General features: G+C 37.3%; 1 long non-coding RNA gene across 1 annotated transcript; it reads right to left on the bottom strand.

Annotated features, from left to right (window-relative positions):
* Positions 1–500: 500 nt before the first annotated feature.
* Positions 501–9,948, bottom strand: LOC107688705 (uncharacterized). Its single transcript, XR_001634260.1, has 2 exons — positions 9,899–9,948; positions 501–559 (listed from the first exon to the last, which is right to left on the bottom strand). It is a non-coding gene; the product is annotated as an uncharacterized LOC107688705 (long non-coding RNA).
* Between the last annotated feature and the right edge of the window lie 11,816 nt (positions 9,949–21,764).

Genomic DNA, 21,764 nt, shown 5'->3' with positions numbered 1-21,764 from the left:
TGGTTTACAATTTAAATTCAGCTTAAAACACTATAATAGGCTAATGTAATGGCAGGCTCCATATACAAGTGTGACAACATGCCCCCATTACTCATTCAAGACATTACATTCCACATGCAGTGCACCTCACACTTTTTCCGATTCATCTATACAGGCTAAAACTACAATAGAACTCAAAACAGACACTTTCAGCCTCATAGTGTCCAAGTGTGGAGACTTTAGGATTGGTGGAGCAATGGCTGGTGAGTGTATGACACCCTGACAGACGGTACTGACGCTGCTAAGGTCAACAGCAGCTTGATGCGCTCTGTCCTCGAGAGTTCCCAGAGCTCAAAGTGGATCCAGCCACGTCCCAACTGACCGCTGTGATCTCTGGCCAAGCGGCGGCTCCCTCTGCCTGATCAGACGCCGCACCTCTTGTTGGATGGCCAACTGGCCACTTTCCCTGCAATCCAAGGCCAGGGCTCCTCCTGCTTCCGTATGCTCTTTCTTTTTTTGCCTTTTGATGGCCGCTGACCAGCCGGCCGTGTCTGTGCCCTGTCAGAGGCAGCCATGGAGACTAGGATTAAAGAGATTTTCCAAATGAGAACGGTTGAACATAATCACTTATAATCTTAAATTCTGGGCCTCTTGATAATGAAATTGGGATGCTTTTTGGCTGAGACGGCCGTCTCTTCGGAGTCCAATTTAGAAAGTCAGAGTGATTCTACAAATGGCAAGAAACCGCAGAGGTCGAAGAGCCAGAATGGAAGGCCGACCACTAGCCACGTGACCATTTAGTTGGAAAAATGCCTAATAGCACCCTTAAAGGTATAATTATTGATCTGCACAGCTGTTAGGGGTGTGGATAAAATGGAAACCGGAGAACTGCCGCTCAACGTAATGGAGTGAGGGACAAAGTGGGCATATTAAATCAGATCAGGCCAAAAAAGAAAAAATTCAGTGGAGCCCCATCGGAGGCTGTGTCTCAAGCTGTCCATCTTTTACAAACTAGAAACTGTACTCTGTTTAATGATGTTAGTCCTCCAGCGTGCTTCATTTACAAAAACTCCCAGGGCTAAAGCGGTTACCACATAAGCCAATCGATGTGAGTCACTGACCACATGCAAGTGCTCGGAGGTACATGTGACCTTAGCGCTTTCCAGTGACCTCTGGTCAGTTCGTTCGGTTAGCCATCATGAAAGTAACAGAGACTAAAGTGTGAGAGTGGGAGGACTAAACCAGGTAAAGACTTTCCAGATTGTCAAAGGTATCGATATCTGCATGAAAGCCCTGGGTTGGGCCTTGGGTTGCTGCTGTATTCATGAAGAAAGGCTATGTAAGAAGTAGAGGTGTGAAAATTAAATGTAATTTCTTGACAGCGGTGTCAGAGAATGGTGGTGCTGGTGAAGTGTGACACGGGATTGTTGGCTGACAAGAGGGGGGAATTGTCAACATTACCTTCTTCCCAGCATGCACAGCAGAATGTGTGTGTGTGTGTGGGGTGGAGGGTGAGGGTGGGGAACGCACCCACCACAGTCACATGCTCCAAGAGAGATGAAAAGAGTCTCTCTTGCACTCCCGCTATCTCTTATTCTCTCTCTAAATCTCTCGGCATCTGTGTGTTCGCCGACAATGACGGTCAGACTGCAAGATAAACAGAATCAGACAAAGAATATTTTCTATTCTATTCTATTTTCTGTTTATATTTAGTTGAACACACTGGAAAAAAAATTCAAGTTTTCCATCTACATTATATTTGCAAGCGTACTAGTAAGAAGCCATAAAAAACGTAAGAGATAAGAGGCGCCTCACTCTCAGCCTGGATTGCATCGGTTGGCATCAGGTTGAATAATGTGGTGGTGTCTCTCAGAGGTGTTGCTACATGCTAGATACTAAAATTCAGAGATTACCTTTCTGTCTTGACCTGCTGTCTCCATGCAGAATTGATGTGACTTTTACCACGTCCCCTCGCTGCACTGCAGCCGAGCGATAGCCTGACTTTCCTGTACACTGTGGTTTAATTAAGCCGTACTCCTCTGCGTTCTTGAACCTTCTCCACTTTAGACAGGATGACAGGGATGATCTAAAGCGAGTCTGTTAATTAAAGACACGGTCCCCGAGTTCAGTGTGGGAAGTAGTATGTGTGTAAAGGACTAAAACTAGTCTGTGTTGGCTTTTGCGTTCCTTTTCTTTTCTTACAATCAGCATTGTTATCAAAAAGGAAAGTCTGTGGGAGTTTTCCACCTGCTAGGGGACGGAGTGGGATTCAGGAGAGACGACAAGCAAGAGCGATGCTTCTGAGACAGGACAGCTCACCTCTTCCTTTCAATGATATGCTAATTGTGCCCAGGCAGCACCTTGATGTCGTGCCTCACCATCACTTCCTCTGATGAGTCGTATGCCAATCAGAGGAGAGCTTTGCTTTGATCAGCGGGCCACATTAACTGCCTCGGCTCGCCAGAATGGCTCCACTCAATTACAACTAGAGAAGCAGCTACTCCATTACATCCCCTATTCATGAATCATTAATCTGCAGTTATGGTCAATATGGGTTATCATAAAACACCAGGGGGGAAATGCATTCAATTGCTTCAGAAAGGAATCTTTGGGTCTCAAATATGGACAGTGAATGACCCTAGAATTCTAGAGAAAAATTAAAAAAGCATCTTGTTTTCTGTTTTTTTTTTCTCCCTGAATAGCCCAAAGAAAAATATAGGAAAATCCTTTCACTCACACCTCCCTGCCTCAACTTATATGAAACTATTATTAATATTATTATTATGATTATTATTATTATTATATTGTTTAAACTAAGGTAACCTTAAAAACAATAAAGCATAATAATAATAATAGCAACAACAGCATCAGCAACAACAACAACAATAATAGTTATTATTATTATTATATTGTTTAACCTAAGCTAACCTTATAAAATAAGCATAATAATAATATCAACAACAGCATCAGCAACAATAATAATAATAATTATTATTATATTGTTTAACCTAAGATAACCTTATAAAACAATAAAAGCACAACAATAATTGCAACAACAGCATAATCAACAACAACAATTATTATTATTATTATTATTATTATTATTATTATTATTATAGTTGTTCCTCTATTATTATTGGTAATTACCATAATAACTTAACAACTTCATAATAACAATTATTATTAGTTAACCTTATAAAACAATAAAAGCATAACAATAATTGCAACAACAGCATAATCAACAACAACAATTATTATTATTATTATTATTATTATTATTATTATTATCATAATAACAATTATTATTATTATTATTATTATTATTATTATTATTATTATTAGACATTAATTTTAGTTAGTATTTTGTGACTAAATCCAAGACAACCATACAAACTACTATTAATAATAAAGTACTAGAAGTACTAATAACGTATCTAAACCACACAGCCTGTTCACTGGCTAGAACAGTTTAGTACTGTCTATTGGTTGACCATTGTCCATTTACTTATAGTCACCCGAGAAAACTTAAAAAGCTAGTAAAAACACCAAATGGGATCTGCCGTGATACACTGAAGGCGACCTCCACTGAACATTGTGTATTACTCCCCTGTTGTTGGATACAGACATTATGAGAGGTCATATCTCTGCTCTCATTCTTTGGAAGGTTTTGTTTGGTCTACACCCCTGCTCCTGCTGGCTTTGAGTGGGGACTATATTTTATTTGAATTCTCTGAATGACACAAAAATGTCTTTCAAATTCTCCAACCCCAGCTGGGAGGATAAGAAAGACAAGAGACTGTGAAGCATTTCTTCAGACGGTCACTATAGTTCACCTCAATAATGGCTATTCTCTTCATGACCTTGGGTTCCTAGAATCAAATAAAAGACTGCTCATTTCAAACAATTACTTTAAATACAATACACAGAGACAAGTGCTATAATCATTCCCAAATCAATGCTTACAGTATGTGTGTGCTTTAATTTACAAAAGTCAGTCCCATTGTGCAGGTATATGCTGTTTTTTTTTTTCTGGGTGAATGACAAAGGGCAGGCAAGAAGCTTCCTGGAAGTAAGAAAGCAGTGACAGGAGGCATGTCAATGTCGTGAAGAGCGTACTTGACAAGGAAGACGAGACGAGCAGGAGGCAGATCGACAGTGAGGCACTGGAGCAGAGACTCTCCAGTCTGAACCCCCTTAAAATATGCTAAAGCCCCATTCCTCACTGGCTGCACATGTGTCTGCTTTAGCACTTTCTTCACACATAATGCGCCAGAAAGACAGAGAATACACACAATGAAGAAGAGACAGAAAAGCAAAGAAAATATAATGAGATACGAAGGCTCGTCTACGGGTAATATTAGGGAAAATTAAATTGATGAGTTCATCTCTGGCTCATTATTGCAGTGATGAATCAGATTGCAGGCTTCCCTCAAAGGCAGCTTAATGACTTGGTGACACACATCAGAATGACTTGTCTTCCATCACTGTGTCTTGCTCGACTCTGTGATGTGCTTAAACAAAATTGATAATTACTGAGTGCTTTTATCAAAGTAATGAATGATATCAATGAGAGGCCATTTATACTGTATTTTGCATTTTCAGTCTCATTATAGGTAAAAAAAACCTGCTGTCAAAGTCAATGTGAATTGCTGACTGTAATCCATTTTATGGCTGCATGTTTAGAAAATAAAATAGGGTATTGATTTACAAATAAATGTGATTCGGGAATTGACTGGATGGCAAAAAGTAGATGTTACATACCAGAACGCTGCATGAATTAATGAGTTTCCTAAAACGAGGCTTTTCAAACTGGGGCCCAGGTGGGGGGAAAAACACATTTAAACATTAAAAAGTAAATAAAATATTATTATATTATATTTACTAACATATTAATAATAATATTACTAACATTATAATATAACTAACAATATTAATGTTTCATTACGATTTATAAAAAGTTGTCAGAAATCATGAGATTATTTTAGTCTATTGACAATTGTAATTAACAAAGAAAAACAAAACAAAACAAAACTGCATAATATAATAAAAAAACACTGTATTTATACGGTCACCGTGATTTTGCCAAGTAAGACATGTTCCTGGATCAACATCTTTTGTTGATCCTGGATCAACATTACTGTCCACAAATATAGACTAAACCCAATCCCTACCCCTAAACCTAACCCTACCCATAATTTATTCCTAAAATCAGTGTGAAATGATAGCTGATTAACAAGGGTGTAGAAGCACCTAACCCTGATCGTAAGCCTAAAACAGATATTTCCTGACAACTTATCCCTCAATTCTGATTGGTTAATTGGAATGTTGTTCCAGGATCAACAAGGATGTTGGTCCAGGAACATGTTGTACTTGGTGGAATCACGGTCACCGTATTTATACATTGGTTCTAAATCATTATCATATTCATATCAGTGTTATTTTAGTATTATTCATACAATATTATATAATTTTTTAGAAATAATTATATAAATATTTTGAATTAACTTTTTTATTTTCAGACTTCATATTAACTCATTTAAATTTCAAAAGTTTTAAATTTACAAAAAAATAAAAAAAGTTACATTTAAATTTTAATATTTATATTTAGCTTTAATGCAGTGACAAATACTTCAACTTCTATTTTATGTCAGTTAGTTTTATTTCATTTTAATTTAAGTTGACGTTTTAGTTATTTTGTCATTTTTTTTGTTTATTAAGTTTTATAAGTCTATTTATTTTATTTCAGTTAGTCACCAAGGCAACATTTCTAATTTTCATGTAAGTTTTTCAATTAATATTTATTATTTGCTTTTATTTCTGTTAACAAAAACTATTTTAATGGCTTTAGTTTACAACAACAACACTGATTCATGGTACTTGTGTAGGTGCACCTTTTGCCTTAAAGAGCACTTAAAGAAAACAACATGTATTTTACAGAAACTACAGCTCCCCCTGAGACACACAATCATACACTTTAGAACGTTTACTAAACTATCCCTTTGGCTGCTGGATCCAACATACCATCATCATGCAGACATTCAATATGAAGCAAGATGGCAGCATCACTGTAATTACAGTTGATGTTCTAGGACTATGTCCCGCAAAACACAACCCTCCCCCTCTACCCATCTTTCTTCAATCCCCTTTCGTTCTCCTCCCCTCATTTGTGTCGCTGACGCTGTTAATGCCTTGCCGCTAATGGGGATGGCGTCTATCCTGGCCGGCCTTAAAACTTCTGTCTGCCTCCTGTATCCTCTTACTTATCCAATAATGAGACCACATAAGGCGGTGTCTCTATTCATAATGGAGTCAGCGGAACTGTCTTGTGCTGTGTACACATCATAGGAGACAGTGGTAATATTAAGAGATAGATCTAATTGAGAGATGATTAGGGCCTTATAGCTGACGGACTTCAGAAGCCATGGAGCTCTGTCTCTCTCAATAACAAGGCAGTTAAGGAGTCTACGAGGACATCTGAGGCTCCAGACAAGTTATGTATACTTCAAATGCACACCCAGATGCAGTTATTTAAAGCACCAGTTTTAGGGCAGTTAATAGTTTGGGCCTTTTTTTTCTGAGTGCTTTGCCTCAGATAGTAGTTGGCTCCATCCTGCCATTATCTTTCTTTCAGAGTCAATCACATAGAGTCATTTGAGAATGCCTCTAATTTCAGGAACAGATACATCAGCTTGAGCTGCAGGGTAATTATTGCACTTTGAGCTTCTGAGGGTGCTGTGATAATTGTGATAATGTGATAATTGGTACTGTACATCCTTCATACCAAGAGTATGATCACTATGATGCCCAACATGCAAAAGGGTCAATGACATAAAAGGGTGTCCAACTGTCCATGATAACAACCATAACACATTTTTAAAAAGGAAGGACAAATTAGCATATGCCAGTACTTAGAAATATACTCACGGGAAAATGCTGGTTTCATATGGTTCTGAAAATATATATTATACCATTTCATATCATTTTCAACAAAATATTTAAGTGAATGACTTACTATGTTTAACCAATACATTTTTTTTTTTGACAAAAAAATTTAAATTCTGTCATCATTTATTCACCATCATGTCATTCCATACCTGAATGACTTCAAAATAAGTCGTTTTGAAGAATGCCGGTAATTAAAGAGTTTTGGATCCCATTGATTTCCATTGTATTTTCTGTCCAGAAGACAATGAGAATCGAAAATGTTTGGTTATGAACATTCTTCATAATATCTTTTGTGTTCAGCAGAAGAAAGAAATGCATACAGGTTTGTGAATAAATTGCAGGAGGGTGAATAAATTATGACAGAATTTAAATTTTTGTGTGGAATATCTCTTTAATCATATATACATATATATTTTTTAAATCAAACTAATCATTTATAACATTTTCTGTTGGTCACACTACATAACAACAATAATAATAATAATAAAGATTATGCCAAACTACTTTATATGGTTTTTATTTCAATATTTAATTATTTCAATAAGTGTGTTCAGCAGAAGAAAGAAATGCATACAGGTTTGTGAATAAATTGCAGGAGGGTGAATAAATTATGACAGAATTTAAATTTTTGTGTGGAATATCTCTTTAATCATATATTTTTTTAAATTTTTTAAATCAAACTAATCATTTATAACATTTTCTGTTGGTCACACTACATAACAACAATAATAATAATAATAATAAAGATTATGCCAAACTACTTTATATGGTTTTTATTTCAATATTTCATTATTTCAATAAGGATTTTTTTCTTAATCATGATTTAGGACAGTTTATCCTCCTGATATTTTTGACCTTATGCTTAATACATGCATCATAAAAGAGAGGTTTTCAAGTAGCTGTATGTATGAACTGCGTTTTAAATGTATTTTTGAATAAATTAAGACAAAATTGAGTGTCAAGTCACTAACCCAAAAACACCAACAGCAAAAAAACACATTCAGACTCTGATCTACCATTTAAGGTCTACTGACTGAGTTAAATCACTGAATACATTTCCTGTCACCTAGAGGCCCAGATCTGCATTATATTTGACAAACACTAGGCCCCAAATACCTGCTGTATCTCTGCTATTAATCAAAATGCACAAGAAGTTCCATGAAAGGTGTATTTGCTTTCAACTAAAGCTCCCTCAGCATAGCTCGTGCACCAGGTCCTTCACTGAATTAGTCTGTGATATCATGTGAAGGAGGGAGGCAGGAGTTGTTAAGTGGACTGACTTATCTCTTTATAAAGGAGATGTTAAGGGTCTTTTTAAGGAGGTGGAGGAAGGCCAGTGCTTGGCCGTGGGGACACAAACCATCTTTCGGCATCGGAGCATTTGAAATTGACCTCCAGCATTACTCTGCGAGAGCAGAGCGGGCATTTAGCAAACATGCAATCAATTACAGCTTTTTAATTGGACGGTGTTTTAATGAGGCTGCCGAATGCAGGAAGCTACACCTCTGTCAACGGGGGTCTCACATAAGAGTGGCCCCCATCAACGCTGTGGCGACTTACTGGACTTACAGAACAACCATTATGCAAAAAGACACAGTGGAGCTTAAAGGAGACGTTGTCCTTATGGATGCATCCTCTATCAAGCTATATTCTCATCCCCTTAGGGATCTTAAATTGCTTCAGTACATTTATGGCAAAAGCCCTATGAAGGAGACTATTGGAAAAATCCAATAGGCCATAATTTTTACATTTATTGCTGCTCTGAACTTTGCTAAGTTCAAGAATTGAACTCAAGATGTCTTTCAAAGTCCCTCAGTTGTCGTGTCAGGATGGTAACCCTTCTTCTACTACTGATGCTTTGATCACTCACTAATGTTAACCTGAAGAAAATGCATCTCTTAATGATTTCTGTGTATGTCTTCAATAGTGTAAAGAAGACACAAAGACAATTCTCACTGTCTTCTATGTATAGCATTTAGGACTGGGTATCGTGTTCGATACATTTTACTATAGAGTATCGAAAAATGTCTTGTCGATTGGTACCAAATTTTGATAACTAAGGGGTTAATCTCATCAACAGATGAGCCAGTAAGCGTCCAGCATGCTTGATGTGCCTAAATCATGTGCTGGTGATTGGCTCTGGTGAGGCGTCAAGGAAAACACGTGTTACGTGGCCATTCACACTGTAGCATCAGGCTACATAAGACAATTTACACAATTTATACTATGCTTTTACTCAAAACTCACTTTAAACCACCATCGAGAGTTTGTAATAACCTCCGATTGCGATCTAATGAGGCTTTTTGTCATATAATGTTCCAGAAATATGTTATTTGTATCCTTTTATATCAATCTAATCGCTACACCTGCTTAGCATTTCTCATGTAACGTTAAACACACTGTATTTTTATCAAAATAAGACACAAAGACAATTCTCACTGTCTTCTAGGTATAGCATTTAGGACTGGGTATCGTGTTCGATACATTTTACTATAGAGTATCGAAAAATGTCTTGTCGATTGGTACCAAATTTTGATAACTAAGGGGTTAATCTCATCAACAGATGAGCCAGTAAGCGTCCAGCATGCTTGATGTGCCTAAATCATGTGCTGGTGATTGGCTCTGGTGAGGCGTCAAGGAAAACACGTGTTACGTGGCCATTCACACTGTAGCATCAGGCTACATAAGACAATTTACACAATTTATACTATGCTTTTACTCAAAACTCACTTTAAACCTACATCGAGAGTTTGTAATAACCTCCGATTGCGATCTAATGAGGCTTTTTGTCATATAATGTTCCAGAAATGTTATTTGTATCCTTTTATATCAATCTAATCGCTACACCTGCTTAGCATTTCTCATGTAACTTTAAACACACTGTATTTTTATCAAAATAGGCAGAATCTCATGAAAATCACATACAAATCATATACTGTCGTAATCGCGTGTTTCTAAGCTTAATGTTTCATACCTGTAAATGTTTTTCAGGAAGTGTAATGCACGTTCATCACCGGAGAGACAGGGCGGGTTAGGAACACGTAATATGATTGACATATGAGCAGCGAATGATCTTCCTCTGAGTCAGAACAGCAATCGCGGAAGAGAAAACACAGGCAGACAGCACCAGAAACAGCTAATGCACATTAGATCACGTAAATCAGTGGAAACTGGAAAGTGAATAGAAATGATGATTCCGTCTAGGTTATGCATTTTAAAACAACATTTTAAAATATTTAAAACATTTTAAAACAAAAACAAATACTTCATTCAGGAACCGGTATCGAAGTCAAGGTATCAGTATCGGTATAGATGTCGATATCGACATTTTTTGAAAGATACCCAGCCCTAATAGCATTCATCTAATAATTTTCTACATAAAGTGACATAGTTAATCCAAAATGAAAGTCACCATTTACCAACCCTCATTTTGTTCCAAACATTTATGACTTTCTTTCTTTTGTAGAAAAAAGAAGGAAATATTTTAAGAATAAATGACAACAGCAGTATTAAATGAAATAATAATTGTTATTATTATTATTTTAGACACATAGTTTTTGTCTGTCAGCATTATTTAAAATGTTATTAATAATATTATTATTTTAATATTATTAATAGATAAGTATTCAGTAATAAGCCTATTTTATTGACAAACATTTGCTTTTTTTTACTATTATTATTTTTACTTATTGTTGTTTTTCAAATCAATCAATCAATAAATCAATCATAGACTTTATTACCAACTTTATTACCAAACAGCGTGTGCTAGTTGGAGATTCAACATAGACTGTCTAACAGTCATCATAAAACAACATCAGGAGTTAAAGATAAGAACAAGAAAACAACATCATTTCATGAACTGCTTTTCATCTGAACATAACTATTACTAAACAAAACTATTAAACGTCATATAACAAAAACATCATCACAAGTATTAAATTATGAAAAAAATGACAGTTTGGGTATTATTATTTTTAAGCTCTACAAGTTTCTCTCCATCCACCTATGAGGCTCGGTTGTTTTAACAGAACTGAAGATACAGAGAGATTGTAGTTGGTTCGGCATAAAAATTGCTGTATGATTCCTGGATTGGACTGCAGATATTTCTTTCTAGGTCAATACACAAAAAGATTTTAAAGCTGAAAACCTCTGTATTCACTTTTCCCATTTAAGTTCAGCCTACCGTTGGTTTTATAGCTCCTTTAAAACAGTTTTCCCAAAGAACTGCTCATCTCATGAGGATAATTACATCTGAGGCCATAAAAGTAGGTAATGTAATTCAAAGTCACTGGCCAGTGTCTATCTCCTCACTAATTTTAGAATAAAGTATGCTGGTCTCCATCACACCAAACAGTAATGGATATGGACAGCCATATTTGCATAGTTTGACAGAGAGACTCAGACAAAGCAGATGAACAAAGAGAAAAAATGTACATGTGCCACACTTAAACCATGCAACCATGCACTTAAACTTTGGTGTCTCTTCAGACCACCAAAGTTAAAGCTCAGGCCTCATCTACACTTGACCAAAAGAGCTTGAGCATTTATTTATTTAAAATCAGCCTGAATAAATGGCGTTCTTGCTTCATGTCTATTGAGCCAAAAAGTTAAAACCATGGAATTTCCTTGAAGCCATCTACACACCGGATGTTTAATGGAAGGTTTAACAGTAAAATGTAAAAGGCTCATTAGGTGCTTCTTGGTGCCATTCCGCTCTTATGGGGCAAATGCAATTCATATCTGAAGTGCCATGCGCCGTTCAAATAAGACAGAGGGAATTATGCCAGGGACTCAGTCAGCAGTGTTATTCTGGTTCCATAAAACTTTTTTTAAGTAGCAGAAGAGTCGAATACTAAAGAAGTTTCGCTAGCCGGAGACGAAGGAGGCTCAGCGCGCTCTCATGCCTTCAGCCCCAGGGCATACCGGGATGCCGAGGGTGACTGCAGGTAAACTGAAAGGGCACATCATTACCATCCCCACACACACCCCTGTGGAAACCGAACCAAAGCATGAGAAAAGGAGAGCTTCAGCTTCCCATCTGCAATTCAGATGACCCTGCCGCTGCCTGGTTTGTGGGCGCAGAGGGTTTGTGTTCGCAGCGTCATGTCTGTATCCCTCGCCAGTGTGCCGCGAAGGTGAGTGACAGCAGGTGGGGATGTGGACCAATTAAACGCAGGCTGTTTGGTTTGATGAATGTCCCAGTCTGGTGGGCTTGGCGAGAAGCACAGGTGAGCAGAGGCAATGTGCTGCCCACAGCTGTCGCAGTGAATAAGAGCAAACATACTGAGGAGAGATCAGCCGTGCCACAAGACTCTGGAGAGGCAGTCTGCCTCTGTCCCGTCTCAAAAACTCTCCAGCTCCCTCACCTGTCTCTCCCTCTCTCCGTTCCTTCAGCAGCCTTATAAACATTGACAGTTATGCTCCAGTGGTAATGAGTACGGTGTAACCGACTGGCTGGGAGCTCCACATTCGTTCCCCCGACTTCGCATGGCAACCAGAGGAAATGAAACCGCTGCCAAGTGTAAGAAAATAAACTTCTGCTTTGACGCTTTTTCATCAAGTGTGAATTACATGCTAGTCACCGCCCTCTTTAGCCCATGACTCATCAAGAAAAGGAGATGAACACACTACATATGCAGTCATCAAGCTTTTATGTCGTCTGCGGCACAGCAGGGGGGGGTTCGCTCAGATCAGGTACAGTGTTTGTTCTGAATGCGGGTTTGCGTTTTTCCCCTTTTGCCAGGCTCGACTGCTACGGATCTCTGCGCTGCCTAAAATAAAATTCCAGAAAACAGATTTTCATGCAAATGCAATACATTAAAGAAAGCAAACAAAGCATTGAGGGACATCTACTGCCAAAAAAATCTTGTCAAGGTAACAAAACACTTTGCGAGTTTGGAAGATGCTTTTGTGCCGAAGGAACGTCAGATCTTAGAATGAAAGGTTCAGATATTCAAGTGCTATGAAAGTTAACAATAGAAAAGCATAAAAACCAGAGAGTCTTGACAACACTGAGTGAAATCTTTCACACACTGAATACAAAGAGAGATAAGAACTGTAGTTCAATTTCATCACTGCCTTAAATAAGGTCAGATCTTCTAACACCATCAAACACTTACAGTACAGTCTTGTTTTGTGCCATTACTTTCTCCACAATTCACACTTGACAAACTGCATGTTTTTTTACCCTCCATATTTACTATAATTATTTTTTTAGCACATGGTCGCTTAGTCGTGTATTTGTTGCATTAAAAATTAAATAATCTGGTTGCATTGATTGATGGTGTTGACTTATCTCATGTAGAATGAGGGCCTAATTATATCTTTATCATACATGCATACTGAGGTATTTTCTGGCAAAAACTTCAATGTGATCTTTAAAAGAAAACACCTTTTTATAAGAAATTATGCTTTAATATAATGCAAACAATTCTATGGAGCACTATGTAGATCACTACTCGTTATGAGGTGAGAAGGTGAGAGTAAGTTGCTAAATTTGCACTTCCCACTAACAACAAATGTTGAAAATAACACCACGTGGTGGATTTGTGGTCATGTATCCCACACACTTATCACACACACACACACACACACACACACACACACACACACACACACGCTCTTTAAAAACAAACCATTATTTTTAAGCTCTGCATTCTAGAGGCAAAAAAAACTTTAGTTTTCAAATCAGCTTTGTTTGGAATGGAATACTAACATGCTACTAAATACTGTGCGGTATTTACATTATATTATGCTTTTTTTTTAAATAGTATGCTCAACAAAATGCAAACCTGAACCACCCATACTGTAAAATATAGTATTTAATAACAGCAGCAACAACAACAACAAAAATAATAATTTATTTTACAGAACAACAGTAAAATTACAACACTAGTAGTATTTATGACTGTCATAATTTCTTTGCTTTCAAACTTTAAACCATATAGCTTTATTTTAGTAGAAAACCGCAGGGGGACATTAAAGGTTCTCTTATGCTAACAACAGATTTATGAATGAGTCTCAATACAAATTTGAAAAGATGGTTGGCTCATGTTGCGTTTTTAAATGCACGTTATAAGCAACAGCAGCATTTACTGAGACCGAGCCACTCAGAGACACCGAAGACACTAGATCATGAACTGCTTGCGTGAAAAAAGAACACAGTGCCACACTTCACACTGAAAAACACAGACCATAAGACTATATTATGCAATTAAATCGCAGCCTTCGCGATTTGGTAAATCACACCGACTTGTAGTTACCACGGTTTCATATATCTGCCAATGCAATTCTTACTCACATTTGGCGCTGGAGAGTATTCATTTCAGACCTTGGCTGAGATACTAAGGATGTCCTGCACACAATTGTTAAATGATGCTGAAAATATATTTAAAAACTCAGCATTTTTCACATGTTAATTGTCATTTTTAAGTCCATTTCTGATTCACATGGGTCATACTCCTCAGGCTGGATATAGAAATCTGGCAAACATAGTAAAATCACACAGAAAAACATAGAAAAATAGAAGAAAATCACATTTTCTCACTATGCACGGTTTACATACTATATATATATACATATACCACAGAAATAGCAAGTACATTGTATGCTATTCCAAATACAGGCAGGTGTTGATCCCCAATGCAGTAAATCAAATTGAATTTCAGGGATGTACTTTGTCCCTCATTCTCCCTCACCTGCTACTCGACCCTGAGGTGAAGGTTGTTGGCCAGCCATCGTCTGACAAGCCAAATCCCTTTCTCTGAGCGTTTGTGTCTACACACTAATCAGCATCCATTAGCGAATGCAGGGAGCAAAGACCGGCTGGCCTAATTTATGTGAACAGCAACAACAAAGCTTAACACAATCCCAAGGTGTCATCAAAGTGATCCATCTCTCTGGCTAAACACTTGCTGTCTGAATGAAGTCTCTCAGGTCCCATGGCGCAGCTTTCGAATGCAGGAAGCCGTGTCAGCGGGAGTGAAGGCACTCAATTCGCATCACCTACACTGCATCTGTCAGTAGTCTCTGTACCAGTCATGACCATCCCTCACCAGGCTATCAGAGCTCTAAACATTATTTAATAGAGGAAATATTGATGTCAGAGGGGAAAAAAAAACGAGTTTCACATTTCGAGAAAGGTAGTTTGTGTGTATGTGGCCAGGCGTGGGCAGGAACGAGTGTACAGAATTTAAATATAAGGTCTAGTTTATCTATCTGTGGTTGTTTTCCTCCCAACTGCTCTGACCCGAGTTTGCAGAATGCAGTTGTGTTGGTAGAAATCCGAGGCACTGATTGCTAATTACAGTACTTGCTTGGTTTGTATGGTAACATGTACAGTAGAGGGGACTTTGCTGGAGTGGATTACCCTGGGGAAGCGTTACATGTGTACTGCTCCCTGGTGGTTCAATTCAGAATATATGGGCACTGCATTTGTATTTAACACTGCTGATTGTTGAATGCGGGGGGGTGACTTCAGCAACATAATTGTTCATTGACTTCTGAATATGACTTATAAAAAGAGAAATGATCTAAAAAGAGAAAAGATTGATTTTATCATGCCTTTTGTGAGATTACAGCTTGAACACTGCGTGCCTGGTGACAGTAATAGCTTTCGAGAGGAGACGATAAACGCTTTATTATGATATAGACAACTAACAAAATAAGATGTCGGGGTTCAAAATATATTCACCAGTCTTCAGCACGCACAGCATGGTATTTGTTGCACTGTCCTGCTGCTCAAATGCTGGTGACAGCAAGCAAGCTTTAATCCAAGAGAGCAAATCCCCTTCTATTCCCCATTCATGCTCCTTCACACATGGGTGACTGGCAGCTGCTTTTGTAAATAATTATAAAGTTCCGGGCAGAAAGCAATCATGTGTTGGAGGCATGTCTGATCGGCCATGTATTAGACCCTCCCCTTTACCCAGCAGACCCTTCATCAACAGGTCCCTAAGAGCACTGCGGCTTTCAATGTGTAATAAATGCTCGTGAGACAGCTTTGAATAATGACAAAAAAAATGCTCACTGTACAACTGCTCAGGAATAAAGAAAAAAGAAAAAACATGAATATGCATGATGTTCACTGTGAAAACTATATTACTAGCTGAAAACTAAATGATTTACTACAGTGATCTCTTGACACAGCACTAAACGACATTCATGGAAAAAATGTCGACATGCACGCAGACAAAATGTCCTAAAAGCAACAGCTGATATGTCATAATACTGTGCATCAGTGGGCTAAATGGATTTAATAAATGATTAAATAAAGAATTAATGCAGAATATGTAGCTGCATGACCTGCCCTGCATAATATAATAACATTTGCGAGTACAGATGCCATTAACGTGACTTTTCTTGCTTTAAAAAATATGAGGCGTAGAATCAGACATTATACATTGTGAGACGCAAAGAAAAACATTTTTTGCATGGAGTCACAGATTAATGTTGTCACACCTGTTATGGTTGTGGTACGCTAGTCACAACAACTGTCACTCTCCCGTGAGACATCCATGCGTGTCAAGATATCATGACAAGTACTTGTCAACAAAAAACGTCTCAGGTTACGTATGTAACCCTGGTTCCTCCAGGGAACGAGACGCTGCATCGGAAAACGCTAGGGGAACGCCTTTATAACGTTTTCTTTGGGCAGGGAGGAACACACAACCTACAACGTGGCTTGCTCTCGCCCTTGAAATGCTTTGTCTTTGCATGAGCTTAGACATAGCTGGAGCTTATAGACTTTCACAATTGACACAACAATAAATATGACTGACACACACAGAGCGCTTCGCTGAATGACAGAAAGCTGACGCTGGTTCAGCCGCACGTGCTTTTATAGCTTCCTGGTCATGACGTCACCCGCCCATGACGTCCCGCTCAGCTATTGGACTGATTTCACATGTTATTCAGAGCGTGGTCACAGAAGGCGTTCCCCTAGCGTTTTCCGACGCAGCTCGAGTTCCTGAAGAGGAACTAAATCTCTCTTTCCATCTCCCTCTCTCTCTATCTAGCAAAATAGTATATATACCAGCATAGTTCACCAAAAATTGAATACTATGTCACCATTTACTCAGCCTCATGTTCCAAACCTGTGTGAGTTTCTTAAGTATAACATAAAAAAGAGATGTTTAGCAGAACGTTTATGCTGTTCTTTTCTACAATGGCAGTGAATGGTGACCAAGAGCTGTCAAGTTCAAAACATAACAAAAAGCACAATAAAAGTAGTCAATACCACACAAATAAACCCATACAAAAGCATTGTGTGAGAAACTGCCCAAACATAAGTTACATTCACTATGACAGCTATGAATGAGCTGTCAGAGCCATAAAATCCTCATTCAAGTAAATTCAAATATGACATTCATTTTTCTAATGCCATGTTTGACATCAATGACGCAAAACATAATTGGTTCTCAAGTGTCTTGTAACCGATGTGATGTGCCAAATCTAAATATGCACATATTCAAATCACACAAATGAGATTTGAGAGCTATAGCAAAGGAGGAGAGTGAATAATGACTGCCATATTTTTTGTCAGATTTGGAGCTTAACAGCCCCTGGTCACCATTAACTTTCATTGTATGGCTTTTCTCATTCCCTTTCGTGTTCAGCAGAAGAAAGAAGTCCATACGAGTTAAGTAAATAATGACACAATTTTCATTTCCGGGAGAAGAACCTTTTGAAATCGCTCTCCTTAAATTTATTTTTAAATATAGGCAGCATATTTCTGTTTAAACATTTCTCACCTCACCTTCTCTGCAAATAACTAACTCTGCTAGCTTCCAGCAGCTACACAGGAACCACATTCACATTCTGATGACACGAAGCACATGCTTCCTCTCATCAGAACCGCAGCACACACCTGTGCGTCTCGTTGTGTGCATCCACAAGAGAGAGAGATAGAGAGCAGCATCTTCAGGCAGTCTCAGTTCACCTGACGCCTCGCCGGAATTAAATTACCTCTTGGCCAAGGAGCCAGAGCTGAAAAGTAATGGACTGTACTCATGCCATATGTACCGGTTATGAAGTCAAGATTAGCCGGACGAAAACAGGGGCCGCACTGATTCGCGGCAGAATTAATAAGCAGAGCCCTAATAGCCCAGCAGTAGCAACATCTGAGCCGTGACTGGCTCTGACAGGCCTCCCCGTGTCGCTTCAGATGTGTAGCCCTGTTTCACTGCGGAGCAGGTCTCATTTAGAGCGCATTTCAATAAGCCAGCTTTAAAAAGATATGACATCCCTGCTTTTCAATTTACATCTGTGGACAACAGTATTTGGTATTTGGGTGTATTTCATGCTCACCCTTGGAAAATAAAGGCACTATCTCTGCAAACACAAGCAGAAGCATTTTCACATGGGAAATTGGGAGTACATTACTGAAGAAATGTGTCAAAGCCAAATATGGGTAAATTGGAAAATTTGCATGTTCTCATCCAGGACACAAGCAGATGGTTGATAATTTGTGTGGGTAAAAATATACTGACCTTTAAGAACGCATCGTACGCCTTTTCTGACCACTGCTGAAACTAATGATGTCTCAGTTAAAATGCTGTCTTGAGGTTTAGCGGCTGATCTTGAAATATTTTTGTACTATTTGATTATGGATTTATTTATGCACATAAGCACTGGAACACTGTATCTTTTCTGAACAACACATACATCATATCTGTCTGAGTCGTGATGTGTTATTAAACTTTGCAGAAGAGTAACTTTTAGCACAAAGACAGAACTTGACAACTTGAACGTTTGACACCGTAGCATCGTACGGTCTACTCCATTGTGCCAAATCAACAGCATGCTGAGGGATTTCTGCTAGACTCAGTGTGCTGTTCCTGTGTTACTTTAATAAATCTTTCATAAATCTGCAGGTTCTATAGCTTTATTTAACAGGAACTGATTAAAAAAAAGAAGCTTCCTTTGATTTAAACTTCTTAAAAGTGTGTCCATAACAAAAACTTACATTTAAGTGCTCGTTAGGTATCTGTGTTGTGTCTTTCAAGCTTCATATGTCACATTTGTCTCATTCTGCTCCCTACTTACATATGTTGTGAATCAGCATATCGTGAACATGATTTCAAAGATTTATATACACATACACTACCATTTACAAGTTTAGATTGAATTGTTTTCATTAAGATTTTTTATGACTTTTATTTAAATGATTTCTATTTCAAATAAATACTGTTCTTTTGAAATTTCTTTTCATCAAAAAACCCTGAAAAAAAAAAATGAAAAAAAAAATAAATAAATAAAATAAATAAATAAAATAAGTTTCCACAAGAATATCAAACAGCACAACCATTTTCAACATTGATAATAATAATAATAATAATAATAATAAATGTTCAATAATATTTAAAAAAAAACATTAAAAAGTCTTACTGACGTCCAAATAAGAACAATTCAACTTACATAAATGTATAAAATACTTAAACATAAAGGGTTGTTTTAATTTTCTTCTAACAACTCTAATTACACATTTTCAACTTTTTATGCACATTAGGGATTAAAGAAACCAAATCTCTTTTAAAGACCAAAAATAGGAATAATTTCATAGGAATAATAACACATTTCTTTCTGAAATTAATCACGATTAATCCCACCTAACATTAAATAACATGAAACATTTTAAATATACTTTTATATTGCAATAATTTCACATTCATACTTCAAATTAATGTAGAAACAGCATAAAGACAGTATATATTTTTAATGTGTTTAGTGGCATCTTTTTTGAAGGTAAGCATCACTGATACCAATACTACTAATATCTCTAGGAAATAGTTTTTCCCCCTAATATGTAACCATTGACTATAGCAATTCAACATTCCAGTAGCAATAATTGAGAGCTATCAATTTTAATATTTATTAGACTTTAAAAATAACAACTTCTAGTGAGCTTAAAACAATCTTCACATAAACCCATTACAATAAATGTCATATTTAGCTATCTGTGCCCTTCAGCAGAAATATACAGTAATTGAATAGAGTTATCAAAAACACTAAATTCTAAATTAAATAGGTGAATCCTTAAAGCTCTTTTTTTTCTTTTATTCTTTGATTAACAGACATCACAGCAGCTGGGTTATTAGGTTATTTTGGCTGCTGAACATGACACGGATATGACACGCTTCATATTTTCTCACAACTCTTTACCTTTTCTGACCCACTTCAGATCTCAAAGTCTCTACTAATGAGCTGACGAGTTGAATCGGGTGTGTTAGATGAGGGAGACATTGCTGGGCTGCTCCAGGACCGTTTTAAGGCAGCTTTAATCACCTTTTTTGGTAACTTCATAACTTAACTGACGATATAACTATGACATTGCATGCTCTTAGTTTCATTTGCATTTTAATATGATAAAGTGCTTTAATACAATACAGCGCACCGCCGTATTTGTGTGAGCAATTGAAGAGCACAAGCTACGAGCGCAGTAAAACAGCTTTAAGTAAGATGGTTTTTTACTGACATTCGGCCTGAAAACATCTAATATGACCACATTTCACTGTTGTTCTACTGAAGCTCCCTCGTCACCTGTACCTTTTCCGCGCTTGTTTGACTAGCACCTGGCACTAAGGTGAAGTTGGAGTGCGCATCTGAAAAGTCTCCCGTTTCATGTGGTCGTAAAGATGCTCTACATCTAAATAAACGCAATTCTTGTCAAGAAAAAAGAGACAGAGGCAGCAATTGTGAGTGGGGTGGCCAACCCTAGCTCTGCCCCTGTGTTAATCGCGTTAAATATTTTTTACAATGTTAAACTGAACAAAATTAATCGTTTGTATTAACGCTAATTTTGACAGTACTAATATTTACACGTTCATCCTCTGATGATTAGAGACTTAAGAAAACATAACCTTTAATATAAAATGATATAATGAGCTGCCTATGCTCACTGATTGCATTTCACATATATATTACAATTACATCTCGAATGTTGTCAAGGACTAAGCAAGATTGATCAAGACTGATCAAGATTGATCAAGAATCCTGTGGATTCCATCTAAAATAGATGTGGAGTTGCAGTCATGGCCACGAGGTTAACACATGTACTCTGATATAGTGAGCTTCAGGAATTTCACAGACCACAAACTTATGCGTGACATTCGTCGTACTGTATGTTAATTGACAAAAGTGGTTTTGCTAATTAAGTCTCTCTGCTTGAGAATTATATATGGCCTGTCTTTATCACTACCCAAGGTGTAACTCCCTTGGTGCTCTGCAACTTCTGGCCATGTACACACTATTCATAGTATTAAACCCATATGTGCTATTTTAACTATTTTTTTCATCCCTCTATTATTTCGCTCAGAGAGGCATCAAAACGCACTGTCAAACACAGAGATAAGGTGCCGTTTTAGCCTTGTGGTGGCTTATGTTTTAAATTCATTTTAAAAGTTAATATAAGATACAGAATATGTGTAATTCTGAATTGATGCAGTCATAATATTCATATTCTGAAGTAGCAACAGTAAATGAGTTAATATTTTAAAAAAGTACTTTTAAAGTCTGCTTTAAAAAAAAAGTATAGTAAAGTTTTATTATAAATATTTATTTTTATTTTGGTTGTTTTCTCCATGAAAAAAAAACAAAAAAAAAAAACAAGGTGCATATGGTCCTGATTTTGCTATTCTAGACCAAATGATCGACAAGCCGGCTACATATCACCTGAAAACTGTTAGTAAACTATCGTTGATAGAGGCTTATAAAGCAGCCGCTCTCTCTGAACCATAACATATTGTCCCTAGATCTCAGGAAACTGACAGTGGAAACAGACAGACTGCTATCAAAATTTAGCATTAAAACTGATTCCATTTCTGATCAGCTAAATAACTGGA

The sequence above is a fragment of the Sinocyclocheilus anshuiensis genome, unplaced genomic scaffold (genome assembly GCF_001515605.1).
Source record: "Sinocyclocheilus anshuiensis isolate Anshui unplaced genomic scaffold, SAMN03320099.WGS_v1.1 scaffold581, whole genome shotgun sequence".
Lineage (NCBI taxonomy): Eukaryota > Metazoa > Chordata > Actinopteri > Cypriniformes > Cyprinidae > Sinocyclocheilus > Sinocyclocheilus anshuiensis.
Note: the sequence above shows the minus strand (reverse complement) of the source record. Positions and strands in the feature narration are given on the sequence as shown.